We start from the raw sequence: 14,384 nt of genomic DNA, 5'->3' as shown, positions 1-14,384 counted from the left end.
TGAGCCGAAGTCGGACGCCCAACCGACTGAGCCACCCAGGCGCCCCGAGATTTTTATTTTTAAGTTACCTCTATACTCAGCGTGTGGCTGAAACCCATGACCCTGAGATGAAGAGTTTTGTGTTCTACAGACTGAGCCAGCCAGCCGCCTCTAAAGTTTTAATAGTTTAACTACAATCAGTAACTTTCACTGACTCAGAACATTAATATTTTCAGCCACTTTAAAAGTGAACATATTTTATTCATTTTACCCTTCCAAAAATCACCAAAAACTCTGACATGATTTTAAAGAGTAATTTCAGCCAAGTTCGGAAACTACAGATTAAGGGAATTTAACAAGCTTATTTTGTCCATAGACCTAGTGTTTGAGGAACTTGATCAGAATTTGTGGCAGAACTCATACCAGTATCGTCTAGACCAGGGTTTCTTAATCTTCACACTATGACATTTGGGGATGGATCATTCTTCGTTGTGGGATCCTGTCTTGTGCACTGTAGAATGTTCAGTAGCACCCCGGCCTCTACCGTGTAACCTCAAGTGTAGCCACCAAAAATGTGTCCAGAGAATGTCAGAAAGCCCCGTGGGTGGGGGTGGGGGGTGCAAAACCACCCCAGTTGAGAACCCCTGATGTAGACACATATGGCATGAGGAAGGCTAGTCGCATAAATAAGGGACCATAGGCTAAAATAAATTTAAATAAGAGATCGTCTAATGAAAATAAAGTTTGATAAAGAAAAACAGTCGAAAACCTTTGGAGCCTGCAGTGTGGGAGTGATAGCTCTTCTCCATCTTTGGCCTCCTCACGGTTGACATTGTGGTTCACAGGGAGCGGATTTTGCTTTTCACCGATTTTTGCAGCGCCTCGCTACCTTGGTCGTCACCAAATTTAAAACAACCACCTACCTGAAGTAACAATATGTCAAGTGTAAAGGTCCCAATCGACGAAGCGTTGTGTTAAGCAGGCCTTGGAAGGAAGACAGGGATGGAGCAAGGGCATTATTTCCTAAGAGTTCTTTCTGTGTTTGGTGAGGTCTGAAATGAGCTGAGAAAGTAGTCGCGTTAACTAAATTAGCAGGGGTGGGAGAGAATATTGAGAGGCTCTGAGGGTCACTTTGATGTGTCCAGTTGGCGAGACTATAGTCCCCAGTTATTTAATCAAACGCTTGTCTAGGTGTTGCTCTGAGGCATTTCATACACGTGGCTAACACGTATAAGCAGCTGGCTCGAAGTAAAGATTATCCCGAATAATATGGGTGGGCCTGCGCCCATCAGTTGAAAGCCTTTAACGACATTAACTGAGGTTTCCCTGGGGTGGGCAACCTTCCGCCTGTCCACAGCGGCTTCAGCTTTTGCTCCCGAGTTTCTGGCTTGCGGGCCTGCCCCACAGGTTTGGAACTCGCCTTGCCGGCCCTCACGGTTGTTGGAATATGTATCTCTCCCTCCCTCTCTCGCTCCCTCCTCTGTTTCCCCTTAAGCCTTAATGCTCAAGCTGACTTACAACAGAAGAACAACCGCCGTTTATTATCAAGGGACAGAGGGAAGACAGGCCTCTATCTCATTTATTCTGTCTCCTTCTGGAGTCTGGCACGTGGTGCTCGATAAGTGATGAGTTGGATGCAGCACGTCATACTAGCAATGGTACAAACACCTCTTTGCCAGGAAGTGGGGAATTTCTGTGAAAAAGGCACCGTCTGGCTTTCAAAAAAAAAAAAGCACTCTCATATAAGTCACGTTAAACACACTGTTGAAAATGTGGAAAACGGAAGGCACACACACTCACGTTCGCGATCAGAACATGACTCGGGTCAGCTTTCGGCGCATTTCCTGGAGGCTCCTCTCCTCCTGAACCCCCACCCCGTGCAGATGTTTTTGTGCAGAGGCAGTCACGCTGTGTTTAAAATTTCTCCCAGCTTCCTCTCTTGATACGACCTCATCTTCATAAATCTCATTTTCTCTTTGTTTAGTTTTCTGTTGGAAAAAGCAAAACCGATTAGCGCTCATTAATAAGATGGAACTTTGTGGGGCCCTTTCAGATGCGCGGCCTTTTCCACGGGCTCTCTTTTTATCCTGCAAACAAGCGTACGGCAAGTATTTTCATCCCCGGGCTACAGATGAGGAAACTGGCCTGGGAGTCCCTGAAGAGCTCGTGCAGTCTGCCCGATGGCAGGCCTTCGGAAAAATACGCTCTTTCTCCTTTGCCATGCAGTCGTGCTTTGTTTTATGCCATCTTCTCTTTCGTGGCTAACGGCATTGATGGGTTGAGAGAGCACTCCTGTTCATCTTGTTCTGTGAGAAAGAACGTGCGAAGACTCAGTAGCTCGTTCCATATTGTATCGTATGGCGTCAGTATTTTCCCGCAACTTGACAAAGTGAAGCGTGCCTTTTTTCTTTAGGTGTGTGACGATTCCTGTTTTACTTCAATTTCTGTTTTCAAATTTAGGTCACATCCCAATGATGTTTACTGAGGAAAAGTGAACTCTGGAGAGCCACGGTTTGGGGCTCTTGGTGAGTCGCTGGTAACCATCCCACTCGAAATCCACGTAATCGGATACATACTTAAGACAGACAGACCAAAGTGCCACATCATCATCCAACTCCACTGGAAGGATGCAAAGTAAAATGAATAACTGAGTGCATAAATAAGTACAATTCAGCTACGATTAAAGAAATGCTCAGAGATTCAGAAGGAGCACAGCGAGCTGAATCTCTTTTTCACGTGAAGAAGTAACTCTGAATACAGCATTCTCTCCATTGGGGGTATACTCAGAAATACTAAGGAACTTCTGCTGTTTTGCTGTGGACTGAAGCAAATCGTGCCACATTAGAATAAACAATTCCCTTACATTAAATATATTACATGAAAAAAATAAATAAACAATTCCCAAATATGGCTGATTAAAATCGCGTGTGATCACATTACAGCACGAAAACATGACTTTACTTCCTTTGCCCTCAAGGAGCTCACGTGTACTGCGAATAATAGTACTCTCCCCCCCCCCCCCCCCCAGCATTTACTGTCTGTGGTGATGTCGTGTGCTGAGCGTGGCTCTAGTTTTCACTTTTCTTTAAACCCACGCTGTGTAACTATTCTTGAGTCTCGTACACAAGCTGATATTAACTGTGCTTCTTCTGGGTTTGACCAGTTTATGACCAAGACTTGCTCTCCTCCCCTCTCCGATTCCTAAAAGAATTGCACTGATGCTGGGAGAGGATTTCTGACCATAGGGACTTCCCGAATCTCCTCCAGAGAACACCACGTAAGTGTTGCCGGCTCAGCTTAATAGCAGCTACTCTGCCACAGCGACAGGGGCTTTGTCGAATTGCAGAAGCTATCTAGAAGGTACTTAAAGATGGTGTACATTCCACCTCTTTGAAAGGTCAGCTTGGGAAACCTGTCTAGAGAGACAGTAAGGATAAACGTATCCTCCCAGCTCTGTAATATCGAGAAGCCAGCTTGGTTCTCTAGAGGTAAGTTTACATACCAGCATAATTCATGAAATTAATGTGCTGGGAGGTTCATAAAGGGTACAGTTTTACTGCTGTGTGTGTGTGTGTGTGTGTCTCCTTAGAAAATTTTGGGATGTTACTATTATTTTTTAAATTAATTTATTTAAATTCAAGTGAGTTAACATACAGTGTAGTCTTGGCTTCAGGAGTAGAACCCGGTGATTCATCTCTTACACACGACACCCGGTGCTCATCCCAACACGTGTCCTCCTTAGTGCCCACCACCCTTTTAGCCTGGCCCCCCACCCATCTCCCCTCCAGCAACCCCTCAGTTTGTTCTCTTTATTTAAGAGTCTCTTATGGTTTGTCCCCCTCTCTGTTTTCTATTTGTTTGTGTGTTTTTTGTTTTTTGTTTTGATTTTGCATTTCTTCCCATCAGTAACCCGGTGGAAAAATGCTGTCTGAGGTGAATGTTTCATAAGTGCTGTAAACCCGCCTTTATGAAGATCTCAGGTGATTCACCAATAACCTGAAATCAGCTTGAATCTGCGTGCGTTCAAGCATTCTTGTAAGTGAAGACTAACAAGCGTGAGTCAGTTGTTGGAGACTGTGCTGTGTAGCCTGGCAAATAAGCTCCCATTTGTTTTCATGTCCTTCATACAGAGGGACTGCAGACAAGCCAGGTCTCAGAAGAACGGAGGAGAACCCTCCTCCCTTCCCCGTGGGCGGTTGTGCCCAACGGGTGTGGCTTCAGAGATGTCCCGCCGAGTCGGGTACCCTAGTTTACCCTACGCCACGGACCTGGTAAACGTTGGGATAGTGGATGTGTCACACCCTCAAAAACTACAAAACATCATGACATATAAGGTAGAATCCTTATCGTAATAATCCTGTCATCTTCAGAAATAAAATGTGAAACTTCTACTTGTCGATACTGTGCAGTCAGCTGAGGCCGGCCAGTAACTCTACTGTAACGACTAGGAAAAACCAGAGAAATTACACAAATGAGATCTGGAAAGGCGCCCCTGGGTTGTGGAAGAAATGAGTAGTAGATGAACTAAGATCACAGAGAGAGAGAAATTGTTTGCAGGTAAGCTGCAGACCCACAGATGTTTTTGGCCCTGGTGACATTTATTGATTCTGGGCACAGGTTGAGGATCAGGCGTGGCTCGGGCAGAGGGTCCTTGTAAAGGTAAGAGAAACCAACAAAGCTCTAACCAACTGGGGGCCTAGTGTGAAAATATTACAAACTTGAGGGGCTTCACCCTCAAAGCTGGTTTTCTCCACAAGACGTTTGCTGAGTTCTCAGGGTTCATAGGATGCAGGGAAGTGAAGCTGAAAGTTTCTAAGGGGCAAATGAAACCTCCCACAGGCTTATGTTCTTAAAAAGCAAGATGCCTCTGGGGGATCGGGCCCGCTTCAAGCACATGGCTGTTTCCTCCTGGCCTTAAGGCATTTGCCAGATTTTGGGGTTCCTGGGTTAAGCGTTGGACTTCAGCTCAGGTCATGATCTCATGGTTCGTGAGTTAGGGCCCCACTTCGGGCTCTGTGTTGACAGCTCGGAGCCTAGAGCCTGTTTCCGATTCAGTGTTTCCCTCTCTCTCTGCACCCCCCCCCCCAAATAAACATTAAAAAAAAAAGACTTTTGCCAGATTTTGAAGCTTTGTAAGGGTGAGGAACCTGGAAAGTTGGTTTGAAAATGTCTGACCTCTTCTAGAGTTGAGGAAGCAGACACCCCCTGGGCTCTCCATCAGAAGTAGGGAGGGCTATACTCAAGGAACTGGGTGAACCAAAGATCTGTAGAGTCTTACTAAAACTGCAACCCAACCCCAGCCCAGTTCAATTATTGATTGGATTCACATGATCAGCCACTCATATCTAAGAAGAAAAGGGACACGCTCTCTAGTGGAATATAGCATCAGCAGGAACTTACATATTTCTAAATAGCTGCCATACAATCAATAATATCTAGACATGCATGGATATAAATTAATATTGGCTGTACAAAAGTAAACATTTTCTAGATGTTTTCTCCCACTCTAAAGAGATTTTGATGTAAATGGAAAAGCAGCTATTTATTTTTAAGTCAGTTTTTTTTTTTAAGTTTATTTATTTTGAGAGAGACAGAGAGAGTGAGGGAGGAGCAGAGAGAGGGAGAGAGAGAGAGAGAGAGAGAGAATCCCAAACAGGCTCTGAGCACAGAGTCAGACTTGGGGCTCAAACTCATGAAACTGTGAGATCATGAACTGAGCTGAAACCAAGAGTCAGCTTCTTAACTGACTGAGCCACCCAGGTGCCCCAGAAAAGCAACTCTAATAAAAGTATGACGTTGATGTTAGTAGGTAGATAATTGGAATGAGATGCCTATTCTTTTTCACTCATCCTTTACCTCATTTGATATATGACTTCCAGAAATGTCAGTCACACCTCTGATATTATTTTATGCTTCTTTTTTTTTTTTTTCAACATTTTTAATTTTTTTTTTTATTTTTGGGACAGAGAGAGACAGAGCATGAACGGGGGAGGGGCAGAGAGAGAGGGAGACACAGAATCAGAAACAGGCTCCAGGCTCCGAGCCATCAGCCCAGAGCCTGATGCGGGGCTCGAACTCACAGACCGCGAGATCGTGACCTGGCTGAAGTCGGACGCTTAACCGACTGCGCCACCCAGGCGCCCCTATTTTATGCTTCTTAATGTAACTTACATTTTATACTTTTTCTGATCTTCCTATGTCTTATGTTTTTAGGTACTTATTAAATATTAGAAACTTGGCAATTAAAAAGCATCAAACTATAAGAAACGAAGTAGATAGATGTTCCGTTAAATTTAGCATTCTTATTAATGATAACCAAAGGCAGAGTTAGGAAAAAAAATGGAGAAGAGAATATAGACAGATAACTCAGTGGGAATCTGGTTACAAATTAATTTTAAACTGCAAAAAATTAGGAGTGGAGAACGCAGACTTTTGCGTTGGAAGGTCCGTGTTAGGATCCTGCTTCATCGCTGTTCAGCTGTGTGACTTCAGGCAAGTGTCTTGACCCCTCTAAGTCTTAGTTTCTTCAACCCTAACAAGCAGAGGTAATAATGTCGAATTTGTAGTGTAATGAAGTTTTAAGTGAAATAGGGCAAGTGAAATTCTTGGCGTGTATTGAGTGATAACTATTATTGTTGCTGTTGTTACTTATACCCCATCCATATTCTAAAAGTGGGGGTGGGGGGAAGTAGAGAAGGAGGCAAGAAAAAGAGTTAAAATGAGTTATGCTGGAATGGAGAGGCAAACAAGGAGGGGAGGTTACGGTAGGAAGTTGGGCAGCTTTGCAGGCCGTGAGAATGAACTCGGAGTGGAAGGTGGGACATTTTGAACCGGCGATGTGATCTAACATTGGGACAATTACAAGTGAAGAAAGTCCTAGGACTTTGCCGGTCACATTTTATGATAGGAGAAATCAGGAGAGGCAGAAAGGTAAAAGGAACCGGGAAAATGCTGAACACTGCTAAGGACACACAAGAATTATCCTGAAAGAGACGGAAAGGAGCAGCATCTGGAGATCGACTCTATTACATTTTCAGAGATGTGTTATTTCACGAACCTGGGTCGTGTGCAGAAAAGTCTTCCCTGATCACGTTTTCTGCAGCTCCTCCCAAGACCAGGTGCTGTACTTCCATTCCTTCCAAAGAGGAATATGTAATTACGTAAAAAAGTTAAGCCGTGCTTATGTTTTTGTAAAGAAACGCTACATTCGTGTGGTTCAAGATGGTAAGAAAGTGTACGCAGTGAAAATTCTCCCTCCTATTCATTGTCCCCTAGGTATATGATTTTCAGCAGACAAGCAAAGCTATTGTCTTTGTTTCTTATATATATTTCTAGAGATATTATTTACATGTATTAATATAAAGGTTTTCCTTTAGGACATAAATGATGCCATAACACATATACTGTTCTGGACTGTATTTTTCTCTTCAACAGTATTCTTTGGAGTTTAGTCCATGGTAGTATACAAAAACCTTCCCTATTTTTTTTTTTTCCTTTACCAAGCTGCTTGAGATTCTATTTTATGGAATTATTTTTGAAAAAAAATTTTTTTGATGTTTATTTATTTTTGACAGAGACAGAGACAGAGCATGAGCGGGGGAAGGGCAGAAAGAGAGGGAGACACAGAATCTGAAGCAGGCTCCAGGCTCTGAGCTGTCAGCACAGAGCCCGACGCAGGGCTCGAACTCACAGACTGCGAGATCATGACCTGAGCCGAAGTCGGACGCTCAACCGACTGAGCCACCCAAGCACCCCTATGGAATTATTTTAATTCGTGTAACCAGTCATTCATTTTTAAACTTTATTTATTTTGAGAGAGAGAGTGTGCACGCATGCTTATGAGTCGGGGAGAGAGTGGCGCAGAGCCCCACGTGGGGCTCAGTCTCACGTACCCTGAGATCATGACCTGAGCCAAAACCAAGAATCAGACACCCAAGTGACTGAGACACCCAGATGCCCCATAACCTGTTCCTGATGGACACATGAACTGTTTCCAGTCTTTTGCGACTACAAAGAGCGCTACAGTGAGGAATCTTCTGCACACAGGATTTTGTACATGTGTATATAGATACTGAAGATAAATTTCCAGAAGAGAGACTGTTGAGTCAAAGGATCTGTGCAGTTGTGATATACAAGTAGATATTATCAAAAGTGCCCTTCCTCAAGGCTGTGACAAGTTCATCTCCACAGTGATATATGAGAGCATCTGAATTCCCCAAACTCTTAACACAGTATTTTATATTATTTTTTAAATAGTCGTCAAATTATAGCAAAAATGGTATATCTGCAGTTTTATTTTACATTTCTTTTATTATAAATGGAATTGAAACTATTTACTAATGTTTAAGAAGCATTTGTATTTTCTGTAAACTATTCTATCGTATTTTTCTTTTGTCCCCCCACACTTTAAATATGTCATTCCACTCTCCTCTTGCTTGCATGGTTTCTGAGGAAAAGTCCAATGTGATTCTTTTCTTTGTTCCTCTATAGGGAGGATTCCCCGCCCCCCCTCTGGTCTTTTTCAAGATTTTCTCTTTGTCTTTGTCTACACTGTGGACATGGATATATGTTGAGCATGAGGTACACTGTACCTTGTTTTGGGTTTGTCCTACTTACTGTTCTCTGACCTTCCTAGATCCGTGGCTTAGAGTCTGTCATTAATTTTGGAAATTTCTTAAATGTTATCTCTTCAAATATTTCTTCTGTGTTTCTCTCTTTTTTCTCCTTCTAGTATTCCCATTACATGTGGGATACTTCCCTTGTCGTTTGCCCACAGTCCCTGGATATTCTGTTCCGTTGTTTTCTTTCTCTTATCTCCGCGTTTCAGTTTGAGAAGTTGCTATTGACATGTATTCCGAGCTCACTGGCTCCTTCCTTGACTGTGTTCAGTGCCCTGCTGAACCCATCAAAGGCCCCCTTCATTTCCGTCGCAGTGTTTCGGATTTCTCGCACTTCCCACAGACTCTTCCCTTTACCTTTCTCTTTTCTGCTGTCATCACCTATTGGTTCTTGCATGCTATCCACTTTTTCCATTAGACAGCTTAACCCATTAATGATGTTTTTTTCAAAAAAATGTGTAACGTTTATTTGTGAGAGACAGAGCACAAGCGAGGGAGGGGCAGAGGGAGAGGGAGACACAGAATCCAAAGCAGGCTCCGGGCTCTGAGCTGTCAGCACAGAGGCCAGTGTGGGACTCAAACCCACGAACCTGTGAAGATCATGACTTGAGCCAAAGACGGATGCTTAACTGACTGAACCACCAGGCGCCCCTAGTGATGGTTGTTTCAAATTCCTGGTGTGATAATTCCAAAACTTCTAACTCTTACTTTGTCTTTGTACACTGTGCTTTTTTTTTTTTTTTTTTTTTTTAACCTTTTAACCTTTTTGTGGAAGGCTGGATATGATGTATTGGGTAAAAATTACTTAGGTAGACAAGCCTTTTGTGTGAGATTTTATATTTATCTGGCTAAGAGTTAGGCTGTTTTTACTGTTTGCAGTTGCTGTGGGTTCAGGGACTAAAATTTCTTCCGGTGTCTTTTTCATCTCCCTTGTTTTATCTGGGAGGCTTCCTAAATAAGGTCTGAGTCTTGCAGTTCTTGTGGCTCTAATAATCCCTGTACTATGCTGGAGCCCTCTGGATGTCGTGGTAAGAGGTAGAGGCAGGGGAAGTGTTCTCTAGTCCTATGACGAGGTCTCAGTCTTTTAGGAATCCCGAACTGGGTATTTCCTTTTCCCCACAGTGAGGTCTAGAGGGGGCTGGAGGGAATGATGACTTCCCCGTCTTTACATGTCAGACTAGAAAACAGAAGTCATATTTTTCTTATTGATTTATAGGAGCTTTTTATATATTAGGGAAATGAGTTCTTTATCTTGATATGAGATGGACATTTTTTCCATTTTGTCATTTATCTTCTGAATTTGTGTTTTCCCTCCCTGCAGTTAAACATTGTTTTGTCTGTGGTAGAATTTGTCATCATTCCCTTTCGGGCATTTGGATTCTGTGATACAATTAGTAAGAACTTCACTACTGAGATGATAAAGGAATTCTTCCATTGTTTCTTTTACTATTTGTTATGGTTTTATTTTTTAATATTGAAATATTTGCTCCATTTAGGTTTTATCCTCACATAAAGTGTGAGGAATACATATTACTTATTTTTTCCCAGCTGTCTATTCAGTTGTTTCAAAACCATTTGCTCAATAGTTCATTCCCCACCTCCCCTGATTGTTTATCATGTATTAAATTACACTATGTATTCAGGTCTATTTCTGGGATTTCTATTTGGTGTCATTGCTTTATCTATATGACAACACTACTCTGTTTTGAGTGTTATAGCTTTAAAATATTTAAAAATATTGTATGGCTAGTTACCTTCTTATTTTTCTTGTCAATTTCAAACATTTTTTGGTCAATTTAAAATGAATTTTCGATATTAACTTTAGCATCCGAGTTTCTAATTAAAAACCATATTGGTTTTTTTTTTTTTGTGTTCATGTTAAGTTTTTAGATTAATTTAGGAATGATTATGTATGTATGAAATTGAGTTTTTTCAATCTGAGAACACTACATGCCTTTCTATTTGTTTAGTTCTTCTTTTGTGTCCCTAGAGAGCTTTAAATGTGTTTCTTCATGTAGACCTTGCACATTTTTGTTAATTGTATTCCTGGAAATTTATCTTTCTTGTTCCCCCCGTATTGTAACTACGGCCTTTATTCCTTCATTATGTCTTTTAACTAGTTGTTCTTGTATACATATAAGCAATTTCCTTCTGTGTAAATTTCTTTTTTATATTTATATTTATTTAATGCAAATATGCCATTTATAAAAATTTATAATATATATGTGCATATATGTATATGCTAGTATATGCTTATTATATGCACAGTATAGTGTGCATATAGTATATGCTCGTATATGCTTATTATACTAGAGGGTCATATACTTGGCACCATCACTCGTTAGCACTGTGGCAATAGGCATGTTACTTAATGTTTAGGAGTCCGTTTTTTCATGTGTAAAATGGGATAAGAGTACCTATCTCATAAGGCGATTTTGAAAGTTAAAAAGGTAAAACACAAAAGCACTTAGTAGTGTGGAACACAGCAAGCAGTCAATAAATGTTGGTTCCAGTAGTTCTGTCCTCTTACCATTGAAGCTTACCTGTAGTCCACGGGGGTCAGAATAGGAACTGACTTCAACCTTCCCAAACACTCCTCTCCACTCCACACTCCTCACAATTTCCAAACCAGAGCCCAAAGGGCTGTAGAGGAGGTGGGGAGGGTGGGGGAAATGGAGATGGGAGGGTGGAGGCCCAGTTACACCTTTATTGTAGGAAAGGAATGAAAGTATTCCATGGTGATGTGCATTTGGGGGTCCAGGGGAGTCAGGAGGAGGGGACATGTGTTAATGAAGAAAGCAGTAGAGGTGGGCAGAGCGCTTTTTCCAGCGGTCACCTGAAATTTGTAGGGACTTTATTATACCTTACAGGCCATTGTTTACATACATGTGTCATAAACTCACCCCCGGCCCATGAAAGGGGTATCAGCAATCACGGGGAGCAGATCTCGGTGGGGCAGGGAGGGTTGGGGAAGCTCTTTCCAGATCTGTTGCCCCCTATCTTAGTGCTCATTGCTCTTCATGGCTCTCTTCACTTAACTCATCATTTATTCCCATCGGGGTCTAAGCACTAAATGATCAGCAGAAGAGACTGATGAAGAGAAAACCAGAGGGATTAAAATATTCTGAGAGGAGACAGCCTGAGAGAGCACTGCGATGGGAATCAATAATAGTATTTGCTGCATATCTCAGGGGCAGAAATGTGGGGGGAAGGACATTAGGACTAGCATAATGATAGCTCTTAAGTGTCTATTGTTTGCTGCCCGTTTTATATGCATTTTTCCTTTTATTCCTAACAACAGTCTTCCAAGGCAGGTGTTATTAAGCCAATTACACCACGTGTGTGGAAAGCAAGGCCTCATTCCTCTTGGAGTTTGGCATCTATGTACCAATTGAAAAATACTTATAAAACCTACGCACACAGGCGTGGACCCAGGAGCTCATGACCATGGCGCAGCTGGAGGGGAATCGTGAGGAAGTCAGCCAGACACGGCCAGTGGAGTGCGTTCTGGCGAAAATGGGACGCGACCCCTGGAAGGAAAGCGATGATCGCCTCAACTGTAACAGGAGAGCAGGACCAAACAGAGGGGAAGGCACCTCGACCCGCACGTTGACGGCGCAAGGAAGGGGCGGAGGCTTCCTGCGGCTCGAGTTCGGCGTGCAGATGAAGTGTGGGTTCGTCCGCCGCAGTAGCAGAGCGACGCCGGGAGCACGCTGCTCCTCGGCGGGGAAGCGCTCCGTCAGCTACTCAGCCCCGGCTCCCACCGCCGCATCCTTTTTAAAGTGACAGTCACGGGGCTGCAGGATTCGGAAGCGGAAATGGTCTTTGCTCATTGGCTCACCATCTAAACTCGGACCGAAAGAATGTGGTTGGGGACAGCTGGCGGAAACTGTCCCAGGCCGGTCTTCAGTGGAAGCGTCCACGTGCTGCTCATGGCTCCCCTCATCGAGCGCCTGGCCCCCTCTCCCCCCGCCCCCGGTCGCCCGTCTCCCTTCATCAGCTTCTGCTGGCAAAGTAACCCACCCGGCACACGGGGCCCGCGCGGCCCAGGGACGGCCCCGCGAGAGCCGGCGCTGCTGGCTGCCTCCGTGCTGGATGCCGGCCACTCGGGTGGTTTATGAGAAGTGACACTTCCTCCCCGGCTTCTTGAGCAGTTACCGTGAAAGCCCACCGTCGACGTGACCGCCGTCAATGCCGCGGGGCAGGGCTCTGGTGCTTCTTAAACACGTAAGCACGACGCACGGAGTCAGCCCGCGGACACCCAATGACCTGGGACTGCGGCAAAGGGGTGTGGGAATGGCCAGGAGGGAGGACCCCCTCGCTCCTCGCCCTCCTCTCCGCCGGGGCCGGGCCGGAGCACGCCTTCCGCCCCGGGGGCGGCGGAAGGTCGCTCCGGGTCGCCGGCACCTCCCGCACCCGAGAAATCTGCCAATTCACGACTCCCTCTCATCTTCCGGCGAAACCCTCTCGTCCCGACCAGGGCCAGCCCCGGGGCCTCACCTCCGGCCTCTCGCCGACTCCTGGGGCGGATCCCCCCCCACCCCCGCTCCCAACCCCGCGCCCCCATAAAGAGGCTGCCTCCCTTTCCCGGCGCAGGGGTCCAGTCTCCGCTCCCACCCCGCGCCTCACTCGCACGTCCCGCGCACTAGAGCCGTGCTCAAGTCCCGGCAACTTTCACCATCTTGACCCGAGAGCCGGGCCATTTCTGAGACAATGTGAACAAAGGGGAGCGGCGGGGCGAGGGGCCGGCGGGCGGACTGCGGGGCGAAGGTGTGCGCGCGCGGGGGCGGGGGGCGGCGCGGGGGGTCCCGGCGCCGGCCGGCCGGCCGGCCGGCCCGGGCTCCGAGCGCGCCGCCGCCGGGCTCCGGGGCCGGCCTGGCTCGGCGGGGCCCCCCCGAGGCCCGGGGTGGCGATTTCTTTCTTTGTCCCGGCCCGTGGCCGGGCGCGGAGGCCGCTGGCCGCGGGCAGGAAGCCGAGCCCGGGCTCCGGGGCTCGGGCTTGCGCTTGGGGCCCCGCGAGGCAGGGCAGGAAGGAGCGGCTGCGGGCCCCAGGGCGCCCCCCACGCGCCTCCCGCGCGCTCCCCCGACTCCGCGGCTGGCTTCCGACCGTGGGGGAGACCCCGGAACTCCTCGGTCGGGCCGCAACCGCCAGGGCGGCACGGCTCGCCCTCAACAGCGTGGCTGGGGGCAAAGAGGGAGTCCACTGGCGCGCTCGCCTCCACCCCGACCCTCCGAAGATGCGCGCGCTAGTGGAACTCGGGGGCCGAGGCGGTTCTCTGGCGCCCCCGCTGCCGGCTGCACCGCGGTCGCCCGGATCCGGGCTGCCAGGCTGGACCTAAACATAGCCGGGTGTGTAGAAACCGATGCCGTCAGAAAGCCCCGAACAGAACGGTGGGCACATCTGCCTCGCCTGTGTGTGTGTGTGGGGGGGGGGGGGGGGGGTAGGGAGATGGGGAGAGAGACCGAGAGACAGAGAGGAAAAAGACAGGGAGAGAGAGAAGCTGGGTCCACATCCATCCGGCTTACCTGCAGCACGGTTTGCGCCTGTGTGTCTGGCATTAAGAATGAAAGAGAAACTGCCCTGTGCATTCGAGCTCACCGAATCCCCCCCACTTCCCTCCAACTCTTTCAACTAAGTTTTATTTTATAATGCAAGGCAACACTGCAGAGTCCACGCGAAAACCCGTTTCCCGATGGCAGTCTGAACCTCCGTCGGTGTCTCCAGCCAGATTGTAGGTTGCCAGCCTCGATTCAGCAGGAGACGCGGCGTTTCCGCCTCCCGCCTCCC

The 14,384-nt window shown here is 46.4% G+C and overlaps 1 long non-coding RNA gene across 4 annotated transcripts in view; it reads left to right on the top strand.

Moving 5' to 3' along the window:
• LOC131507568 (uncharacterized) overlaps positions 1-5,064 on the top strand; it is a 53,020-nt gene extending 47,956 nt beyond the window's left edge. For 2 of the 4 annotated variants that reach the window (XR_009259565.1, XR_009259601.1), the window contains 2 exons: positions 2,440-3,467; positions 3,886-5,064. This is a non-coding gene — a long non-coding RNA (uncharacterized LOC131507568). The remainder of the gene's footprint in view (positions 1-2,439; positions 3,468-3,885) is intronic. The other 2 variants (XR_009259589.1, XR_009259595.1) reach the window with 2 other exon arrangements.
• The last annotated feature ends 9,320 nt before the right edge of the window (positions 5,065-14,384 follow it).

This window comes from Neofelis nebulosa, chromosome 1 (genome assembly GCF_028018385.1).
Source record: "Neofelis nebulosa isolate mNeoNeb1 chromosome 1, mNeoNeb1.pri, whole genome shotgun sequence".
Taxonomy (NCBI): Eukaryota; Metazoa; Chordata; class Mammalia; order Carnivora; family Felidae; genus Neofelis; species Neofelis nebulosa.
The sequence above is the reverse complement of the archived record's forward strand: the minus strand, read 5'-3'. Positions and strand labels throughout refer to the sequence as shown.